This window comes from Galeopterus variegatus, unplaced genomic scaffold (assembly GCF_000696425.1).
Source record: "Galeopterus variegatus unplaced genomic scaffold, G_variegatus-3.0.2 Scaffold2018, whole genome shotgun sequence".
In the NCBI taxonomy this organism is placed as follows: Eukaryota; Metazoa; Chordata; class Mammalia; order Dermoptera; family Cynocephalidae; genus Galeopterus; species Galeopterus variegatus.
In genome coordinates, this window is record NW_007728129.1 from 177,204 (window position 1) to 200,018 (window position 22,815).

Genomic DNA, 22,815 nt, shown 5'->3' on the forward strand with positions numbered 1-22,815 from the left:
AGAAATGAGAACCCAGAAATCACCCCTCAGGCTTACAGCCATCTGATATTGAACAAAAGCAACAAAAATCTACATTGGGGAAAAGACTTCCTCTTCAACAAATGTTTGGAAAACTGGATATCCATATGCAGAAGAATGAAACTAGATATGCATCTCTCATCATACACTAAAATCAACTCAAAATGGATTAAAGACTTAAGTATAAGACCTGAAACTTTAAAATTACTAGGGGAAAATATAGGTGAAACACTTCGGCAACTAGGTCTGGGCACAGGCTTTATGAACATGAGCCCGAAAGCACAAGCAGCAAAAGGAAAAATAAACAAATGGGACTATATCAAATTAAAAAGCTTCTGACAGCAAAGGAAACAATCAACAGAATGAAATGACAACCTACAGAGTGGGAGAAATTTTTCCTAACTATGCATCCAATGAGGCATTAATATCTAGGATATACATAAAACTCAACCAATTATACAGTAAAAAATAACCCAATTAAAAAATGGGCAAAAGTGCTTGCTTCGGCAGCACATATACAAAAAAAAATGGGCAAAGGAGCTGAATAGGCATTTTTCAAAGGAAGACATACAAATGGCCAACAAGTACATGAAAAAATGCTCAACATCACTAATCATCAGGGAAATGCAAATTAAAACTACATTGAGATACCACCTCACCTCAGTTAGACTGCCTATAATCAAAAAGATGGCAAATAACAAATGCTGGCGAGGGTGTGGCAAGAAGGGAACACTCCTACACTGTTGGTGGGACTGTAAATTAGTATAACCACTATGGAAAACAGTATGGAGGTTTCTCAAACAACTACAGATAGATCTTCCATATGATCCAGCAATCCCACTTCTGCATATATACCCAGAGGGATGGAAATCATCATGTCGAAGGGATACCTGCACTCCCATGTTCATTGCAGCTCTGTTTACAATATCCAAGATATGGAACCAACCAAAATGTCCATTGATGGATGACTGGATAAGGAAAGTGTGGAAACTGCAGAGCTGGTCATGTGGTGGTGAACTCCCACAGTTTTTGTTTATCTGGAAAATACATTATTTTTCCCTCATTTCTGAAGGATAGCCTTGCTGTGTATAGTATTCTTGGCTGGCTGGTTTTTTGTTTTTTTTTTTTTTTTTTTTTTTTTTTTTTGGTATTTTGAATATGTCATCTCATTTTCTTCTGGCTGTAAGAGTTTCTGTTGAGAAGTCTGCTATTAGTCTGATAGGGACTCCCTTGTAGGTGACTTGACACTTTTCTCATGCTTGCTTTAAGTTTCTCTCCTTGGCTTTGACCTCTGCCAGTTTGACTATAATGTATGTTGGAGAGGATCTTTTTGGGTTGAATCTGTTTGGGGATCTTCGAGCCTCCTGGACCTGAAGGTCCATGTCTCTCCATATGCCTGGGAAGGTTTCTGTTATTATTTTGTTGAATAGGTTTTCCATGCCTTTTCCTTTTTCCTCCTCTTCTGGAACACCTGTGATTCAAATGTTTGCACACTGATTGTCTGCTAGCTCTCTTAGATTTTCTTCATTTTTTAAAATTCATTTTTCCTTTTGTTTTTTGTCCACCTGGGTTATTTTGAAAAGACTGTCTTCAAGAGTAGAAATTCTTTCGTATGCTTGTTCCAGCCTGCTGCTTAAGCTCTTGGTTGTGTGTTTTTTATTTCTTTGAGTGAATCTTTCAGTTCCATGATTTCTGCTACATTCTTTTTTAAGGTATTAATTTCTTTGCAAATTTTCTTCTTCATGTCCTTGATTTTTTTTTTTTTCTCATTTCATTATGTTATCTGAAGTGAGTTTACTTGAGATTATTGCTCAGAATTCCTGTTCAGTCATTTCAAGGGTTTCCTGCTCTATAGGGTCTGGTACCTGACGATTACTGTATTCTTTGGGTGGTGTCTTATTTTCTTGGGTTTTTGTATTTCTAGTATCTCTACCTTGATGTCTGACCATCTGGTAGAGCAGTTACTTTTTTTTTTTTGGCAGCTATGGCATTCTACTCTGGAGTGGACTTTGAGGAGAGAGATGTCCTCTTTCTGGGCTCTGATGGTGATTCTCCTCATGTCAGTGCAGTTGAGTGTCTGAAGGGCCACCTGCATGGTGGCTGTGGCTAATGCAGTGGTGTTGAGCTGCTTTTGTGGCAGCCATGGCTGTGGCAGTGGCAGTGGTGGTCCATTTGCAGGGAAGTGGTCTTTTCAGTGTTGCTCTCATGCCTGCTTCTGGGCAGGGGGTGCTGCTCTTGGCTCCTGCCTAGGACCCCAGGCATGCTCTTTTGCTAGGACAAAATATTCTTAGATTCCCCCTAATTTTATCTCTGAGATTTTTATCTCCCTAAGGAATAGCTTGAAATTGTGGAAATTTTAAACTGTACCTAGGGGCTAGAAAAAGCTGTTATGCCTTTGATGTAAATTCCATGTGCCACAGTTAGACTTAGACTACACATTCAAAAATAGTATTTCATGGGCCTAGACTTGCAACAAAACTACTTTAGTGTGACAGATTCTCATTAGATATTTTAGATTAAATTATTTCATTTATTCTTTTATCTAACAAACATACGTTTAGCCCTTACTATGTGCCATGTGATGGAGATATGGCCATGCAAAAGACAAACTGTCTGTCTCCTTGGAGCTTACAGTTTAGTGGGTAGACAATAAACAAATAGTGACATGTACTGTCAAGAAAAATAAAACCCTTAAATTTTTGCTCCAGCCATGAGATTACTAAATTGTGATAGCTACCAGTGATCCCTGGTAGGACTTCTAAAAAATTGATTATTGGGAAGATGGCCTCAGAAAAGGAACATTTTCTCTGACAGCCCTTTATTGTTTCTACTTTCTTTTCCATTATTTGGACTAAGACCATGCCTTGCCCAAATAAATATAAGGTTTTAAGCAACCCTGATCTAACTGGAGTGTAACAAAGACAGACTGCAGAGGAAGACTGTTAGGAATAAAACACCTTTGGAGAAAAAGTCTCACAACAAATACATTTAGAGTTGTGTTTATCTTTTATTCTGTAAATGTATTGTCTTGCCTTATAGTGTGTTACATCAAGACACTGAAAGTGGATGTATTTTAAAATATCTATTTACTATGCTATGTTTAACAAAACACAGTATAAAAAGCAGCCTCCTCAAATGCTCCTAGTTTTATGGCATAAGGTTGTAGAATAAGTTCTTTTTGACATAAGTGTTTTAAAAGTTTTGAAGAACAGGGAGTCTGCAAGTTGGAAAGAAGCCATTCTTACCAGGAGGCAAATATACTTATGTTTAATTTTTAAACTATAACTGCTGTTTGACCTTAAATTAAGACAATCTGTTTCCATTGTGGTGTTTTACTGGTTTAACAGTGAGAACGTTTAAAACAGCTGCCACCAATTAAAATGATTCATAAATGCTTGTTGTAAATAAATATTCCTGAAGTTTTAACTCAATGAAGTCAATCTTTTTAGTGGCACTGTCTTTCTGGAAAGCAATTTGGTGAAATGCATCAAGAGCTTTAAAAAAAGGTCATACACTTTGATCTGGTAATTCAGTTTCTTAAAAATCTGTCCTTTGAAAATAAATCCGAGATCTGGATAAACTTTAATGCATGGAGATGTTCTCCACAGTTTAACAAGAAGGAAATGATTACCTAAATTATGGTACACCCATATGATGAAATTTCATGGAGCCATTAAAATATTTTTGAAGAATATTAACCATGTAGGAAAATGTTTATACAATTCAGTTGAAAAACAAACTATACAAAACTATATAGTATGATCTTGATTATGTGAAAATATTTTCATAGAACAAGACAGTCAAGAAACATTTTAAAATTTTACTTTCTTTGGATTGTGGGATTATACATGATTTTTATTCTTCTTTCTACTTTTCTGTATTTTTCAAAAAGTTTTTTATAGCGAACATGTATTAATTTATAGGGAATAAAAAAGTTAAGTGTTTTCCTCCTTTCAGTGAGATGCTTTTTTTTTTTTTTTTTTGGTCTTTTATCTTTTTCCGAGTCCGGCAATGGATCGCAACCCTCAGTGTTGCCCCCGTACCGGACCGGGGACCGGCAACGGGATTGCAACCCTTGGTGCTGCTCCCGCGCCTCGCTCAGCCAGTGAGCGGGAACCGGTCTGTATGTGGGATCCGAACCCTCGGGCGGGAGCGCCGCCGCGCTTCCCAAGCAGTGCACCTATCCAGTGCGCCACCGGGCCGGCCCCTGCTTTTTTTATTAATATCCAGTTCATTTATATTATTGTGACATAATTTTTTCCAGACTTTCATCTCTAGAGCATTTATTCTTTCTAGTGAATTTTTATGTTTTTAATATTCTGATGTTTATTTTAATTTTTATGATATGCACAGTGTCAACAGTTTTATCTATGGGTGCTCTAATTTCTAGGTGTTCTTCTTTAGAGCCAATAGTTCAGTTCCATGTTGGAATACTATTTTTCAGGTGGTTTATATCAAACAACACCCACACATTCATAGTATGTGGTAAAGAGAATTGGCTCTGTAGCCACAATGCATGGGTCCAAATCCTGGCCCTGCCATTTAATAGCTATGTGACCACTGATAAGTTAATTATTATCTCTGATCTTCAGTTTTCTTATTTTTAAAATGGGGGATAGTAATAGTATCTACCTCATAGGGTTGTGAAGATTTAAAGGAGTTATTACATGTAAACACTTGTTTTTAATTTTATTTATTTATTTATTTTAATTGATCAATTTACAGTGTAGTTGAGTTTCATGTCCCTTTACCGATTCCTCTTTATCCCCTCCCACTCCCCTCTCCCACTCATCAACATCATATCTGTTCACTTGTCTTAGCAAGTGCAAGGAATTGTTGTAAACACTTGTTTTTAAAAGGCCTGGTACACAGCGGCTGGCCAGTTAGCTCAGTTGATTAGACTGTAACCTTATAACACCATGGTCACAGGTTCCAATCCCCGTACAGGCCAGCTGCCAAAAAAAAAAAAAAAAAAAACCCTGATACATAATAAATGTTCAACAAAAGTTACCTATTTTTGGTAGTACGTGTGTGTATACATATACACACATACATGTCATGATCATTTGTAAAAAGCTCCTTTATATCTTTGTTTTATTCTTTTATACAATTGTAATTTTAAAATAACAGTTTTTGCCTTATTCTCAGAGTTAGTTTTTCTTTTATACTTCAAAATTATTTCAAAAAATTTCCATATTTTCAGCAATAGCAACCTTATTGATTTGTTTCCCAGTCATGTTTTCCTTTTCCATATTTGGAATTAATGATCATTTGTGTGGGCTGGATGGACTGAAGATTGGCTTCCTTCTAGGTATAAAAGAACTTCAGTTTACATACAAAAAGTTGATGTATTCATTACCAGTTATTTTCATCGGTTAAATTATTTACTTTACTTATTGAAGTACCAATTTAGTAGAGGAGGGGGATGAGCATGTGCGTGTCAGTGTACCCAAAAGTAATAAAACTACATTTGTTTTAAACTCTATAATCCAGATTTCTCTAATTCAAACTGATCTTCTCAGACAGATTTGGGGTGAAAAGAGAGCTACCTTTTATTGAATTAGGCATCAGGCTAGATACTTAAATGCATTATAAAATTTTGTGGCCCAATATGAGAAGTATTTTAAGTAAAAAAAATTCAATGGCAATTTTATTGTCTTACATTATAAAATTACAAATGTATTCCTATAGAAAATAATTTGGATTTAACTGTTTAAATGTTCTTTACAGCTAATTAGAATAATTTTGCCATTGGTCAGTTTCATTTCTTTGAAGAAATGGTGTTTTTGTGGTATGTTTGCATTGGCAGAATGAGGAAAGATGCTGGGCAAGTTTGAAAGCATGAAGCTGGTCACTGAGACTCTTCAAATACAAAGATTTTTTTTTTTTAACCAATCTAGCAGTATTCAACTGAACACGTGTAGTCCAGAGATCTGAATCTTTATCTGGAAACTTGGTTAGTATTTAATGCCAGGAAGGAGTGGGAGAGGTAGGCTCTATGGGAAATTACATTTCTCCTGGTCTTTCTTTGTATGGCTATATAGAAATCCTGGATTGAGTATGAAGTTCCATATGTGTGTTTCTTTCAGATCTGTAAGTAGAGAGAAAACTCTAGTTTAAAATATTTTTTATCTGTGGGATTTTTCTAAAAAGCAAAGGTTTATTCTCACTGGTTTTAAAGAAGAGGACTAGGTGGCACTCTTGGGAAAAATTAGCTTGTAGGGATGAGCATGTTCAATAGTTCAGGTGGCAAATTTTACTTTCTCGTTGTATTAATGTCATGAAGCTGAGTGGGTCACCGTCATTTCTAGACCACATACACAACCTTTGGCTAATTTGTATTCTGCCTTGTGCCTAGCAGTTCAGCAGGAGGCTTTTTTAAAAAACCAACGCATTTAAATATACATAGGAAGTCGTTGTAGTGGTGCTTGTTGGTAAGGCTGCTGTGTTCTTTCTTATCTTCCCAGGGAGTTTGGTCTCTTTGTTTAGCTTCTGTTTCATTTGTTTACAAAGTTATAGGCTTTGAAGTAGGCAGTTATATAGGACTACCTAAAGAGAAGAGGAAAGTCAGAAGGCTGCTTTATAGGTAAGCAATTATCCTCTTTTACCTACCTTATTACTTCGGTTTCTCAGCCAGTGTCATTCTTGGATTTTGATTTTCTCTTACAGGCCCTGCAGTATCTTGCTTACTGGTATCCTAATTTTCCATGGAAATTTTGTTCTGTTTTTCCTACATTAGAAGCCAGATCAATTTACTTTCTGAACATTGAACTATCATACGGTTGCCTGATGTGTTGGTGGGGCAATTTTTTAAAATAAATTTTTGATATGATAATTTAATGGTACATATCACATTTTTTTTATTTGTTACATGATAAAAGAACTTTTCATATCTAATTTTCTTAATGTAGGTCTCCTGTTCTTAGGTGACTGCCCTGTATAGATATGACATTGTTATTGTAAGATTTGTACAGGTAAGACTATGATATATTCAATGTTGTCTAGGGCAGTAGTGAGGTAAATAGCTATGCTGTAAGATTGTTTAAATTGTTGCAGCTGAAAAAATAGCACTTTAAAAATAGCAATAACAAACCACACATCAGACATAATTTGTGATTATTAATAACTTCCTCAAGATTTTTCAGGTGCTGTAAATAAGGTTGTTCAAATCGCATTTAGAATAAGAGGAGTGAGCTATTTTTGGCATGGGCTTAAAAAAGGAAATATCGGTGTGACTGGTAACTGATACTTTTGTCAAGTTTGGATTCTACCTGATTGCTTTGGTTTTCTTTTTATTTCATTACTTTGCACTTTAGAGTTCTCAATATGAAACTTTTTAAGAGTGACTTCTCTAACCTTTGGGTTCTGAGCAGTGTGTTGCCCCTAAAATTGGTTGACTTACTTCATATTCTTCTAAGAGTTTACCACCTGTCAAAGCTGAAGAGATCTGTCACTTTCACCTTCTGCTTCCTAAGCCTTTTATTTTTATTTTTATTTTTTTTGCTGGCAGTAGTCTACTATTATTTGTGGTAGGTTTTTCCCCATTTAATATGTGAAACCTACCACCAAGTTTGACCCTTAAAGTGACTTCTGGTTAAAAGGCTTTAAGACTTCCACTTCTTCCATGAAGAAGAAACTGATACAAGACTTGTTCCTTCCACTTCATAACTCCCATAAATAACTAGAAACTGGACAAAATTCATAAAACAACAGTTTTCAGGCATTGGGCAACAGGCAGCATAGGACTATGATTTCTGAGAGAAAGGGAACAAATGAAGTGAGCTCCACATTCACCCTGGCATTTTGTCTGCAGGCAGTTTCTAGACAGCAGCATTGTGAGAGGGAACCCAAGCAGAGCCTGCAATCTTGCTGAATTGATGAGGAAGAGATAGGATGTCACGGAGGCCTAGGTGGCAGGAATTTGTGGAGCATAGTACTAGACGGGGGCGGGGGGGACTATTCAGAGAAATAGCTCCAGAGACCTGCATAGATATTCCCTTTATTTTCAGTTGAATGTGAGCCTATGTGTGTGTCAAGGGAAATACCATGAGGCTGGGCAAAAAACAACTGCTCAGGAGCTATAAAAAGAAAACTTATGAGAGCCCATACAGGGCTGAGAGACATTGGAGTTCCCACAGCAAGAGGTGTGAAACTTTTTTGAACACCCAGGGCATTCTATAGAGACCCCAGAATGGTCATACCTTAGTAGTAGGGCTAAAGTAGCACTAGAGTAAAGACTACTCTAATCCCAAACTAACGAAACTTAAAACCACATCTTGAAAAATAGTTATCCACAAATAATTTAACTGCATGACAAATCAAACTTCAACATTCTTTAAAGGAAGACAGCAAAATCCAAACACTCAACAATATAATGATTATAATATCTGCCACCCAGAAAGTTACTAAATATTACAATAAGCATTAAAATGTGACCCATAAACAGGAGAAAGTCAAATAGAAACAATCAGAAGTGATGGTTATAGAATTAGCAGACAAGGACTTTAAAACAGCTGTGAAAATATGTTGAAGAACTAAAAGGAAAACATGAGTAAGTAAAGAAATGGAAGACATATAAAGAACCAAATGGAACTTCTGGAGCTGAAAAGTACACTATATGAAATGAAAAATTCACTGGTTGAGATAAATAGCAAATTAGACACTGCAGAAGAAAAGATCAATGAATTTGAATACATAAAAATAGAAATTATCCAATCTGAAACACAATGGAAAAAACTGAAGGAAAAAAGCCTCACTGAACTGTGAGATATCAAGTAGACTAACATACATGTAATTAGAATCCCATAAGAAAAGAAGATAGAGGAATAGGCAGAAAAGATAATTGAAGAAATAATGGTTAGAAGTTTTACAAATATGATGAAAACTATAAACCCATAGATCCAAGAAGCTAATTAACCTCTAACAGGAAAACCACAAAGAAAACTGCACTAAGACAAATATAATCAAATTGTTGAAAACCAGTGGTAGAGCATTTTAAAAGCTGCCAGAGGGGGAAAAAAGTCATGTTACATACAGAGGAACAAAGATAAGAACCATATAGTTCTCATCAGAAACAATGCCAGCCAGAAGACAATGAAATTACATCTTTAAAGTGCTGAAAGAAAAAAAAAAAAAACCACCAACCTCAAATTCTACATCCATTGAATAAAAATGAAGGCAAAAAGAAATGAAAGTGAAATATATATTTTTCAGACAAAGAAAAAGTAAACAGATTGTCACCATCAGACCTGAACTATGAGAAATATTAAAAGAAGCTCTTCAGGTTGAAGGAAAATTTTGCCAGATGGAAACTTGGATCTCTACAAAGTAATGAAAAGTGCCAGATAAATGTGGCAAGTGTGGGTAAATATAAAAGACTTTTTCCCCTCATTTAAAAATTTATTTTAAAATTGAGTAATTGTTTAAAGCAAAATTAATAATCTGTCATAGGATTTATAAGGTATGTAGAAGTGAAAGGTTGACAGTAGCCCTAAGGGATGGGATGCATGAAATGGAAGTATACCATTAAGATTCTTACGTTATACAAAGGTACTTTTAAAAGTTCATGAATAAATAGAACGGAAAGATAAGAATCTTTCCATGAACTTTTCGAAGTACCCTTATATGTGTAGTGATATAATATTACTTGAATGTAGATTGCAGTAAGTTAAAGATGCATCTTATGCAACCTAGAGCAACCACTAAAAAAGGCATAACTAATAAGCTAATAGTGGTGATAAAATGAAATACTAAAATATACTCATTTAATCTCAAAGAGGACAAAGAGAAAAAGAGAAGCAGAGAACAGATAGGAAATATAGAAAACAAATATCAAATGTGAAGTTGGTGGACTTAAACCCAACCATATTAGTAGTTACATTTAATAGAAGTGATGTAACCACTCCAATTAAAAGACTGCATAAAAATGCAAGATCCAACTATATACTGTATATAAGAAACCCACTTTATGGATAAAGACACAGATAAATTACAAGTAAAAAGATGGAAAAAGATATATAGTACAAGCGCCAATCATAAGAAAGCTGGAATGACTATGTTAATAAGCAGTATTACCAGGAATCAGGAGGGCTATTTCATAATGATAAAGTGGTCAATTCATCAAGAAGACAACAATTTTAAATGTGTATGTGCCTAACAGAGCCTCAAAATATGAGGGGGGAAAAGAAACAGATACATCTAAAAGGATAAATAGACAAAACCACTATTAGAGCTGCATATTTCAACACTTTTAACTCAGTAATTGATAGAACAAGTAGAAAAAAAAATCAGTGAAGAGATAGAAAACCTCACCAATGCTACCAGTCAACTGGACCTAATTAACATTTGTAAAACACTGGACCTAACACTACCAGAATGCACTCTTCAAATTTACAAGGTACATTCACTAAGATAAACCATATTCTGGGCCATAAAACAAGACTTCAATATATTTAGAAGGACTGAAATCATATAAAGTATGTTCTCTGACTGAAATAGAATTAAGTTAGAAATCAATAACAAAAAGATACCTGGAAAACTCCCAAATATTAGGAAATTATATAATATACCTCTAAACGAACCATGGGCCAAAGAAGAATTATAAGGGAAATTACAAAATATTTTTAAGTGAATGATAATGAAAACACAGTATATTAAAATTTGTGAGATGCAACTAACACAATGCTTAGAGGGAAATTCATAGCTTTAGAAAAAGGAAGATCTAAAATAAACTTCTACCTTACGAAGCTAGAAAAAGAACAGCAAATTAAATCGTTAAGTAAGAGAATTAATAGAAGGGTAGAAATAAGTATTATAGAAAACAATAGAGAAATCTCAATAAAAACAAAAGCCAGCTCTTTGAAAAGATTAATAAAGTTGATAAACCTATAGCTAGACTGATAACATAAAAACAAGAGGAAAGACACAAAATAACATAAATCACCAATATTAGGAATGAAAGAATACACATCACTATAGATCCTACAGACATTAAAAGGATAAGGGAATATTCTGAATGACTTTATGCCAATAAGTTCTACAACTTAGATGAAATGAAAAAATTCCTTGAAAGACAAAATTTACCAAAATTGACTTGAAAAGAATTAGAAAATTCTAACAGCCTTGTGTCTATTAAAGAAATTAAACTTGTAATTAAAAAACATCCCACAATTAAAACTCAGGCCCGCAATGAATTTAGTGGTGAATTCTATCAAATATTTAAAGAACAAATAAACCAAACTCATAGAAAATAGAGGATTGAATTCTTCCCAGCTCATTCTGTGATCCTGGAGAAATTGGAACCCTTGCACATCCTTCGTGGGAAAGTAAAATGGTGCAGCAGATATGGAAAAAAGTATGGAGATTTCTCAAAAAATTAAAAATAAAACTACCATATGATCCAGCAATCCCACCTTTGGGTATATGTACAAAAGAATTGAAATCAGGATCTTGAAGAGATAACTCCAATCCCATGTGTGTTGCAGCATTATTCACAACAGCAAAGATATGGAAACAACCCAAGTGTCCATCGACAGAGGAATCGATAAAGAAAATGTGGTATATACATACAATTAAATATTATTCAGCCTCAAAAAAGAAGGAAATCCTGCTGTTTGCAACAATAGGGATGAACCTGGAGGACATTATGCTAAGTGAAATAAGCCAGTGATAGAGGGAAATTACTGCATGATTTCACTTATATGAGATATCTATAATAGTGAAACTAATGGAAGCAGAGAATACAATAGTGGTTACCAGGGGCATTGCGGGTGGGGAATGGGGACTTGTTCAGTGGGTATAAAGTTTCAGTTATGCTAAAGAAATAACTTCTAAAGATCTACTATACAACACACAAATATCACTCAGCTATAAGGACCAAACAATATGAATGAATATCAAAACATTATGTTGAATGAAAGAAGACTGACCCAAAAGACTGCATATTGGATGGTTCTATTTATATGAAATTCTGAAAAAAGCAAGACCATAGTGACAGAAAACAAATTCGTGTTTGCCAGAGTCCAGGACTGTGGAGAGGGGATTGATTGCCAATCAGGAGAACTCTAGAGTGATAGAAACATTCTGTACCTTGATTGTGGTTTAACTTACATGTATGTGTATGTTTGTCAGAATTTATTGAATTTTACACTTAAAATGGGTGCTGTTACCATGTATAAATTATATTCTAATAAAGCTGATTTTAAAAAAAGAAGCACTTTGTAGGTAAGGATGTTAATTCCATCTCAAAAATCCTTGACCTCTTGGATATTTCATCGTAAAGGTTTTTGAGATGTTGAACTGCTTTCTGAAAGGTAAAGGGAGAGGCGGATGAAAATAGCAAAGACAACATAAGCAGTCACGATACAAAATATGGTCTCAGTTGACTACTTTGTCCCTAGATCCCACTTTTCTTCCCCCTAAAATGAGAAGGACTTGCTGAATTCCTGCTGTAAAGCTGAGTACTTCCAGCTCCTTTGTCCCATGGGAGCAAGTAATCCAATACAAGGATCTTAAAATCAAAACAGTTACCTTTCTAAACCCAGAAAACATGTGAAAAACAAATATATCACAGTTTTATTGCGGGTTTTACTTATTAGGCTGGCACATTATCTCAGGTCTCTTTGGAATGGGAAACAAGATAAAAATCTAGAATGAAGAATCTAGATAGCTTTCCAGCTCTTTTTACATTAGTATTTTAATCAATCAGCATATTTATTTCCCATCTACTCTACTTCTGGTAATTGAGTTGGGCTCTGTGGGAAAGACAAGATGGTAGAAGACATGTCATCACCTGGGGAGGTAAGATACAGGTAGAAAACCAAAACAAACAAAACCCTTAGTTTTTGTCTTGTTTAAAGTCTTATGAATTCCCTGACCAACCAGCATATATAGATAAATGGAAGTACCAAAGCAAAGTTTCATAAAAGTTTTTAATAGAATGAAAAAATAAGAGTCAATTGTATCAATCAATATTCATTGCAAAACTTCTGGACCTAGTTCTCCTGGTTTTCTGAATTTTGCTTACATTGAGTTTAAGAATCTTAACACTTCAGTAGAAGGTCTTTTTTGCCGTGTTTTACATTAAAGTAATTAATTGTTTTTATAGTAAAGGCTGAGTCTCAAACTGTAAAGATCTTTGAACACATGGTTTCGGAATAGGAATTCCAAATGGAAATTATTTCCTTTTTGAAATCTATAGCAATTGAAAAAGACGAAGTCAAACTTTCTCTATTTGCAGATGACATGATACTATATATAGAAAAAACTAAAGACGCTATCAAAAAACTCCTAGAGCTGGTTAATAACTTCAGTAATGTTGCAGGATACAAAATAAATGCCCCCAAATCAGTTGCATTTATGTACTCAAATAATGAACTAACAGAAAGAGAAATAAAGAAAGTAAGTCCATTTACAATTGTCACAAAAAAATAAGATACCTAGTGATCAATTTAACCAAGGAGGTGAAAGACCTCTACAATGAGAACTACAAACCACTTCTGAAAGAAATTAAGACAAAAAGATAAAAAGGTATTCCATGCTCTCAGATTGGAAGAATTAACATTGTGAAAATGTCTATAGATTTTCCAAAGCAATCTACAGATTCAATGCAATCCCCATCAAAATACCGATGACATTCTTCACAGATATGGAAAAAACAACCTTACCTTTCATATGGAACAACAAAAGACCCCAAATAGCCAAAGAAATCCTGACCAAAAAAAATAAATAAATAAAGCTGGAGGCATAACACTACCTGACTTCAAACTATACCACAAAGCTGTTGTAACCAAAACAGCATTGTACTGATATAAAAATAGACATTCAGACCAGTGGACTAGAATTGAGAACCCAGAAATCACCCCTCAGTCTTATAGCCATTTGATATTGGACAAAGGCAATAAAAATTGACATTGGGGAAAAGACTGCCTCTTCAATAAGTGGTGCTGGGAAAACTGGATATCCATATGCAGAAAAATGAAACTAGGTGTGCATTTCTCACCATACACTAAAATCAATTCAAAATGGATTAAAGACTTAAGTATAAGACATGAAACTGTAAAATTACTAAGGGAAAATATAGGTGAAATACTTCCGCAACTAGGTCTGGACACAGGCTTTATGAACTTGAGCCCAAAAGCACAAGCAGCAAAAGGAAAAATAAACAAATGGGACTATATCAAACTAAAAAGCTTCTGCACAGCAAAGGAAAAAACCTACAGAGTGAAACAACCTACAGAGTGGGAGAAAATTTTTGCTAACTATGCATTTGACAAGGGTTTAATATCCATAATATACAAGGAACTCAAACTATTATACAGTTAAAAAAAAAAAAAAAAAAAAAAAAAAAAAAAAAAAAAAAAGGAAAAAAAAAAAAAAAAAACAATAAAAAAATGGGCAAAGGAGCTGAATAGACATTTTTCAAAGGAAGACATACAAATGGCCAACAGGTACAAGAAAATATGCTCAACATCACTAGTCATCAGGGAATTGCAAATTAAAACTACATTGAGATACTACCTCTCCCCAGTTAGACTGGCTATAATCAAAAATAACAAATAACAATGAATAACAAATGCTGGTGAGGATGTGGAGAGAAGGGAACACTCCTACATTGTTGGTGGGACTGTGAATCAGTACAACCACTGTGGAAAACAGTATGGAGGTTTCTCCAACAACTACAGATAGATCTTCCATATGATCCAGCAGACCCACTTCTGTGTATATAGCCAGAGGAATGGAAATCATCATGTCAAAGGGATACCTGCACTCCCATGTTCATTGCAGCTCTGTTTACAATAGCCAAGACATTAAACCAACCTAAATGTCCATCGATGGATGATTGTATAAGGAAAATGTGGTATATATTCACCATGGAATACTACTCTGCCATAAAAAAGAATGAAATACTTCAATTTGCAACAATATAGTTGAGCCTGGAGAAATTTGTTGATTGAAATAAGCAAAGTACAGAGGGATAAATGCCACATGTACTCACTCATGTGGGAGCTAAGAGAGAAAGAAGGAAGGAAAGAAAGACCACAGTAGTGCATTGGACTTGCAGAGGGAGAGAACATTCCTTGGGCTACAAAGTGGATTGGGGGGGAAGGGAAAGGGGGAGGGCGATTAGGGATAACTGGGTGGGGAACATGCAGTACAAACACAATTTGTGTTGGGGGGGAAAAAGGAGGGGGAGGGAGGTTGGGGTAATTGGGTGGGCGACACAGGTACAAATGCAATTTCCGATAATGGATATTCTGCCAGTATGAATTTGTCCCCCACATCATGGGCATGAGGGGTGACCATCAGCTTTGTATCTCATGAACATTCATAACCAATTAAAAAAAGAAATCTATAGCAAATTGTCACTTAAAATTTATGTTACATTTTCAGTTAATAAAGGTTTATGGTATGTTCCTGTTACCAGAAAAAAACAAAAACAAAACCCAGCGATTTCATCCTTAAAATGTTACCATATATTAAATTCAATACCCACATCGGTGTAAACCAAGAAAAGAAAATATGTGCAAATATAGTAATTTTTTCCAATCCAGGTAATCTTTCTCATCTAATTTAGGACTCTAAAAAACTAAATAAGACAGACTATCTCAGCATATCAAGTTTGAGACTGAATTTTTTTACAGTTTTCTGAAAATTGTTAATTTGGTCTTGCTAAGGGAAAGAAATGGTTCTTTCAGTTCAAAAATTGGCAGAATCAAGCTAATCCCTTAAAGTATGCTTGTGATTTGGCTGGTTCAGTGGTGCTTACCCTTGATTTACCAAAAGAAAAAAAATCTTTTTCAACCTTCCAATCATCTGTTAGATTCTATCTAGTCTACTTCCCTTCCTCAGACATATGCCAGTTAAATTAGAATTATAAAAGTGAGGAAAAAAAGAAAATATAATGGTGCTATGATAGAATTTCTGGGAACACCAGGCAAAGAAAAGTATTGAAAGACTGGTAATTCCTGATTCCAGAAATTTCAGATATTTGTGGTCTCCTGTACTATCAAAGCTGTCTATCTAAGCAGTGTCTCTTTATTTTCTTGAGCCCCATGGGATACAGGCTATTTACAAATGTTCGAGGGAGGAATGTGGTATAAGGCTACAGTGGTGACTTAGTATGTTTTCTTTACCTGCAGTAAAATATTAGTGTGGATGAGAAAGTGTACCTTCTCCACCCTGCCTCTCCCCAAGATCAGCTGCCTCCCATTCCTCTCCTTTCTTATGCATTTGAACCTCAAATTATCTGGAAGACTTAAGCTTCATTCATTCCATAATATGAATTACTTAATCAGATAATTAGCTCAATACCTAGGTGAGTGGTTGTTAACCATAGGTAAATGGAAATTTAGATTTGGAGGAAATTTGTAGATAACAGATAGAAGACCTGTTATTTGATAAAGGCTGGCTAGACAACAGGAAAAAATGAGAGGAGGAGGTTGAAAAGGGGTCAGAAAGGGAGTTGGGAAACTATCAAAGATAAAATGATAGGCTTTGATGTGGGCTTTTAATGGGAATAGTATGGAAGCTTATAAATTGTGGCTAGTGTTTCTAGGCTGATTCAGCATTTTCAGTTTGTCCTGATTTCTTCTAAGCTAATCTCTTCTCCTGAGAGGAATAGGAGGAAGAGATTTGTGTTTGTGCTCAGCTGTGCAGTATGTGTAGTATTCATAGGATTTACCTCTTCTCTGTTCTTTTAGAAGACACCTAGGTTTGCTACTCATGATTTCTTTTGTGTGTACTGGAATATATTATATAAGTCAGTAGTGAGAAAATTTAGAGAACGTGCCAGGTTCTAACACTAACCAGCTTGGTAGTCGGCACTTAGTCTCCCTGGATCTTTTTGTTTTTCACCTGTAAAATGAAAAGGAAATGGATCATTTTAAAAGGCTCTTTCAGCTAATGACATTGTTATATAAACTTTAAACTATGCACTGAAGTTTTTGTTAGGGATTTGTTATGGACTGAGTTGTGTCCCCCTCCCCCAATTCATATGGTCAAGCCCTAACCTCCAATGTGAGTGCATTTGGAGACAGGGCCTATAAGGAAGTAATTAAGGTGAAATGAACTCATAAAGATGGGACCCTGATTTGATAGGATTACTGTCATTATGAAAAAATTCAATGGAGAGCTCACTCTCTTTCTCTTCCTGTGCACACTTAGAGGAAAAGTCATGTGAGAACAAAGTGGTTGTGCACAAGCCAGGAAAAGAGCCCTCACCAGGAATCAAATCCTGCCATAACCTTGATCTTGGACTTTCTAACTTCCAGACCTGTGAGAAAATAAATATCTGTTGTTTAAGCCACCCAGTCTATGGTATTTTGTTATGGTAGTCTGAGCTGACTAATACAAGATTTAACATAGCAGGTATGTTTTTATGAATTGAATCTGTAATTTAAATAGTTAATAAATGAAATATATAGCTTCTTTTTGTTGAAATAGGAAGTGAAAGGTTTTAGTCTGGTGGTGAGAAAAAGACACCACCATTTCAGCTTCCAGATTCTGGGGAATTATAGTACTGAGTTTAGTTGGATGATATGAGTAATACAGTTGGATTTTTGAGGTAAGTTGTCGAGAAACTTGAATACAGTTGAGAAGCAATCGTTATTTGATGGCAGAAGAAAAGAACCAAACTACAGGGCTTATTCTCTTTACCTGTATCTATCTCCAATATAAACAACCTTTTTGAGTACTCCTGTTATAGTAAATTATTATTATATTGGTAGAAATTGATATTATTTTGTTAATGTTGCCACCTATAAGTCTCATTCTAAAGAATCTAATTGTAAAGAAGAGCAAATTGCCAGAGTGAGGGCTCACAATGGTCTAAGGCCATTTTTCCTGTTTTGCCTTATCATGGCAGGATATAGGATTTAAGGCAAAATAGTAAGTAAATACACCTGTTTCATCATGTCTTCCAATTGTACCCCATTCTCACAAACATATTTCTGTTCTGGTTTACATCAATAGAACAGTCTCAAAAGAGGGGTGCGGAAAGTGGCATAGCACTTGGACTGGGAAGTGTCCTGTTCAGATTTACATTGCTTTTTGTACTTTTGCTGATTCCATGCAACTACATTTCCCTGAGAGCCACTGTAGACATGACAGTATTGGCTGCCAATGGGCAGGGAGGAGTCACCTAGATTAGGTGGTTATTTCCTGTTCCTGTCTACAGACTTGGAAAAATGGAGAGTTTACTTTCCTCCAAAGGTTTCTCAGAACATAGTGGTACAAAATGTTAAGAAGTAAAAAAATTCCTTAAAAAGCGATGTCTGCTTACCCTTAGATAAACATTTCCATTAATATTTCATCTCATTTTGAGTCCCTTTCTAGTTTGTAGTATTTTTTTCAATGACGTAGGTGGCCTCAAACCATATGGCAAAAGCATTTTCCGAAAACATTCAATTTTTGTCTTACTATGAACTATTTTCCTTATTTCCTTGTAATTGAGCAGCTTCTTTCAAAAGACTCAAAACCTTTTTTCTACTTTGATCTGGCTCTGATTATGCAGATGTCTTATATCTTTTTGGTAACTCATATGTGTTTTAATAGCACATTTAAAAATGAAATTGAGTATTTCTTCCCTCTGTGTGTTGGGTGAAGAAAAATTTTTGTTAGTTTTTATTTTTAGTTTTATTTATTTTATTTTATTTTATCAGTATACAGTGTAGTTGATTTTCATGTCCCTTTACCAATTCTTCCCTCCCCCCTCCATCTCCCCATTCCCACTGATCAATATCATATCTGTTCACTTGTCTTAACAAGTTCAAGGAATTGTGATTGTTGTGTCTTTTTCCCCACCCCCCCATTTGTTTGTGTATTTATTTATTTATTTTTAGCTCCCACAAATAAGTAAGAACATGTGGTATTTCTCTTTCTGTGCCTGACTTATTTCACTTAATATGATTTTTTCCAAGTCCATCCATGTTGCTGCAAATGGTAGTATTTCATTCTTTTTTATAGCAGAGTAGAATTCCATTGTGTAGATATACCACAGTTTCTGTATCCACTCATCTGATGGTGGACATTTGGGCTGGTTCCAACTCTTGGCTATTGTAAATAGTGGTATAGTAAACACTGCAGTACAATTATCCCTTCAACATGATGATTTCCCTTCCTCTGGGTATATTCCCAGCAGTGGGATAGCTGGGTCATATGGTAGATCTATCTGTAATTGTTTGAGGAACCTCCGTACCATTTTCCATAAAGGCTACACCATTTTGCAGTCCCACCAGCAATGTATGAGAGTTCCTTTTTCTCCACAACCTCGTCAGCATTTATCATTCTCAGTCTTTTGGATATTAGCCATCCTAAGATATTAGCCATCTTAATTGGAGTGAGATGGTATCTCAAAGAGGTTTTGATTTGCAGTTCCAGAATGCTGAGTGATGTTGAGCATTTTCTCACGTGTCTGTTGGCCTTTTGTATATCTTCCTTTGAGAAATGCCTGTTCAACTCTTTTGCCCATTTTTTAATTGGGTTATTTGGGTTTTTTGCAGTAAAGTTGTTTGAGTTCCTTGTATATTCTGGATATTAATCCTTTGTCAGATGTATATTTTTTGTTACTATTTTTAGGTAGCATGTATTGAACGTTGCTGTAGTCATTGCCCTGTACAAAGTAGTTATTACACAGAAGATACAATCTCTTGTGCTGAATGATGTTTATTCTGTTTCAGTCTACTTTAAAATGATTAACTCCAGGCAGTACTCCTGCCGAGGGTTCGGATCCCATGTGGAGACCGCTTCCCACTCACTGGCTGAGCGCGGTGCGGGCACAACACCGAGGGTTGCAATCCCGTTACCGGTCAGTAAAAAAAGACAAAAAGGAAAAAAAAAATGATTAACTCCCAGGTTCTTTTCCTCATTAAATGTTGCTTTTAGGTATTTTGGTGGTTTTTAATTCCACATACGTGTTCTTTATAAAAGGCATTGGCATTTGTAAATGAGAAATTAGAGTCCCAGATTTTTAAGGAATAGTTTTATTTTATCTACTAAAATTCTGATTTCTACCATCATTAGACAACTGTCCTAAACACAGTGGGGTTATCAAGTAGCACTCCCTCCCATCTCTGACACACATACTTACCCACAATCCCAACCCCCCTCCAAAGTAGATGTTGCCTGGGGCAGGTAAGGAACAGAGAGAATATAGATAATTCTGCATCTGCTCTACCTCATATGAGGGCTCTTGAGAACACATATTCAACAGTGCCTAATATTCAAAGAATGTTAAATCAGGAAGAGACCATATAAAGTTATCAAGACTGTCAGAGTACTTCCTGTTCCCTGAATGTGCTGTGCACTTTTATATCTCCATGCCCTTGCTTATTGTGGTGTACCTTTGCTCCTCAGGCTGCTTTGCAAAGTGCAGCTTATCCTCTAGCACCCTGAGCCCCGAATTAATCATTCCCTCATCAGTGATAGCATAGTGTTAACGAGACTATATATAATTTCCCCCACCATGTGTTTGAATGCCTTCCAAAATATTTCATAGTATAGTGTTTAGTTTGTGTTCTTTTTCTGTTCTTTAAATTTTGAATCTTTACTTGAGCAGATAGGATTATATTACAGTAAGAATGATGTATATATATATTTTTTTTTAGTGGGGATAAATAAGAAAATTGAAGGTAAAGCCCTTATAAATGACTTTCATTTCTAGTGTTTTTGATAGGAAATTAATTCACTCATATTTTTAGTTTTCTCACTCAAATAGTGGAGTAAGAGAATATACAATGCCGTTCTGCATTATTGAGAGGCCATCATGGTATTTTCAAGATATGATATCACATATATTACAATGTGATTCAGTTCATTCTGAAGCTGCTAAGGACTTGTCTTACATGCAGATACTTTGTATAGCCGTTGTTATGGGATAAGATTGGTATCTTACTGTCCATAAAAATGGTTGCTGATATTGAATCTACCGAGTTAGAAAGTGAAAAATAAAGAGGTAAAATTCGTCTTTAAAATTAATGTGTGTTGGTGGCGCACTGCTACAGTGTGCCGCTTGGGAGTACAGAGGCGCTCCCGCTGAGGGTTCGGATCCCACATACAGACTGGTTCCCGCTCACTGGCTGAGCGAGGTGCAGGCGCGACACCAAGGGTTGCGATCCCGTTGCCGGTCCCGGTCCGGTACGGGCGCGACACTGAGGGTTGCGATCCGTTGCCGGACATGAAAAAAGACAAAAAGGAAAAAAATAAATAAATAAATAAATAAAAAATAAAATTAATGTGTGAATTTTAGGATACGAGTTATTATTTGTATAAGTTATGAAAGAATTGGGAGATAGTAATTGCATCTAATGTTTGTCTTCATCATCAGCTGTTAGTCATGAGCAATTAGAGAAAATTTTCCAAATGGAGCATTAGAATCTTGTCTCAAGTTATCAGATGTTTGGTACATATGATGTAGAAAGCTGAAAACCTGGCCTTTACTTTTTTTTTTTTTGCTTATTTTAGTACCTTTAGTGTCGGTCATCCAGCACTCGAATGCTAACGTTTCCAGTAAATTGGCCTTATCCTTTAGTCATCTTTTTCATTGCCACTAGGCAGCTGGCTCTTGAAAGAAGGTAACTCTTAGTGTTGCTCCCTGGTTTACATACATTAGTTCTTTGGGAACCTGTCTGCCATTGTGGCTATTTGTCAGAATTCAGCATAATTTAAATGTTTGAGGGGGGTGATTGAAGTGCTTGAATGGGATATTTTTTCATCAAACTGCTAATGACTGACTAGAGTATTTTATTTTATTATTTGTTTAATTCCTTTTTTTTAACATATCCAATTTGTCTGCATAGAAAGTATTTTAAAGAAAGAATGTTCTCCAACTCACCAGAGCTTTTTAAGAAATATGACATATGGTATGTCCCCCTAAAATTTACATTTTTAGAAAGCAGAAATGTATTGTAGTAATATCAGTATTACCATGAATACTCACTCATATTAACACAGACCATTCCCAACTGTAGGATATTTCTCTTTTTACAAAATGTCCTAAAATGTATAAATTAATTTATTTCATAAAAACTGGCATATAAAGTTGCTTCTAATTCGAACATAATTGCTTTTAGACTTAACCATTAGTTGAGGCTGCTGCAGAATCCAAACATCTACTGTATTAAACTACATTTAAAGCCACATTATTCTTGATGTCATTTTATTATAATTGATACTTTGCTCTTGGATGCTTAAGAGATTGTATTTATAGGCAATTACTTTTATCTAAATATTAAAATAAATTTTCTTGTTTCAGAGTATTTGTTAATGTTTGCTATTACCCTTTACCTCTTTGAACCCTACTCATTTTTTCTTGTCCAAGCTAAAGATTATCAAGCTTGATAAAATTTTCTTCTATCCCAGTAGCTTAACTTATGGAATTTTGGACGTGGTTTATAGTACTTATTTCCTCTTGCCTTGTATTGGTTAGCTGTGAACATGCCTGCCTCCTGTACTGGCTCCTAAAAACACAACTGTTTGTATCCCTTGTAGCCCCTTTCACAGTACATAGCCCCTATATTTTCAGGAAGTATTTATTGAAATTGTTGATTTTTTCCCCTGATTTTCTAAAGTACTCTTATGAATCAATCAGTAACTTGAGGTTTAAATGAGGAATTGGACAGTCATCCCTGATGGTTAAGGCTCTATAGTCAGGCTTGCCCAGGTTTGAGTGCCTACTTCATTATGTATTAACCGTTGGAACTACCTCATCTGTAAATAGGATTGTTAGTATCAGCCTCCTAGAGTTGTTGATGAGGATTAACATAAATAATTTGCTTAAAACATTTATTTTGGTGCCTAACA

At 35.3% G+C, this 22,815-nt stretch overlaps 1 protein-coding gene across 2 annotated transcripts in view; it reads left to right on the forward strand.

Annotated features, from left to right (window-relative positions):
* Positions 1–22,815, forward strand: part of AMMECR1 (Alport syndrome, mental retardation, midface hypoplasia and elliptocytosis chromosomal region gene 1) — a 115,287-nt gene that overhangs the window by 32,854 nt on the left and 59,618 nt on the right. The gene's annotated exons all lie outside the window — the stretch shown is intronic.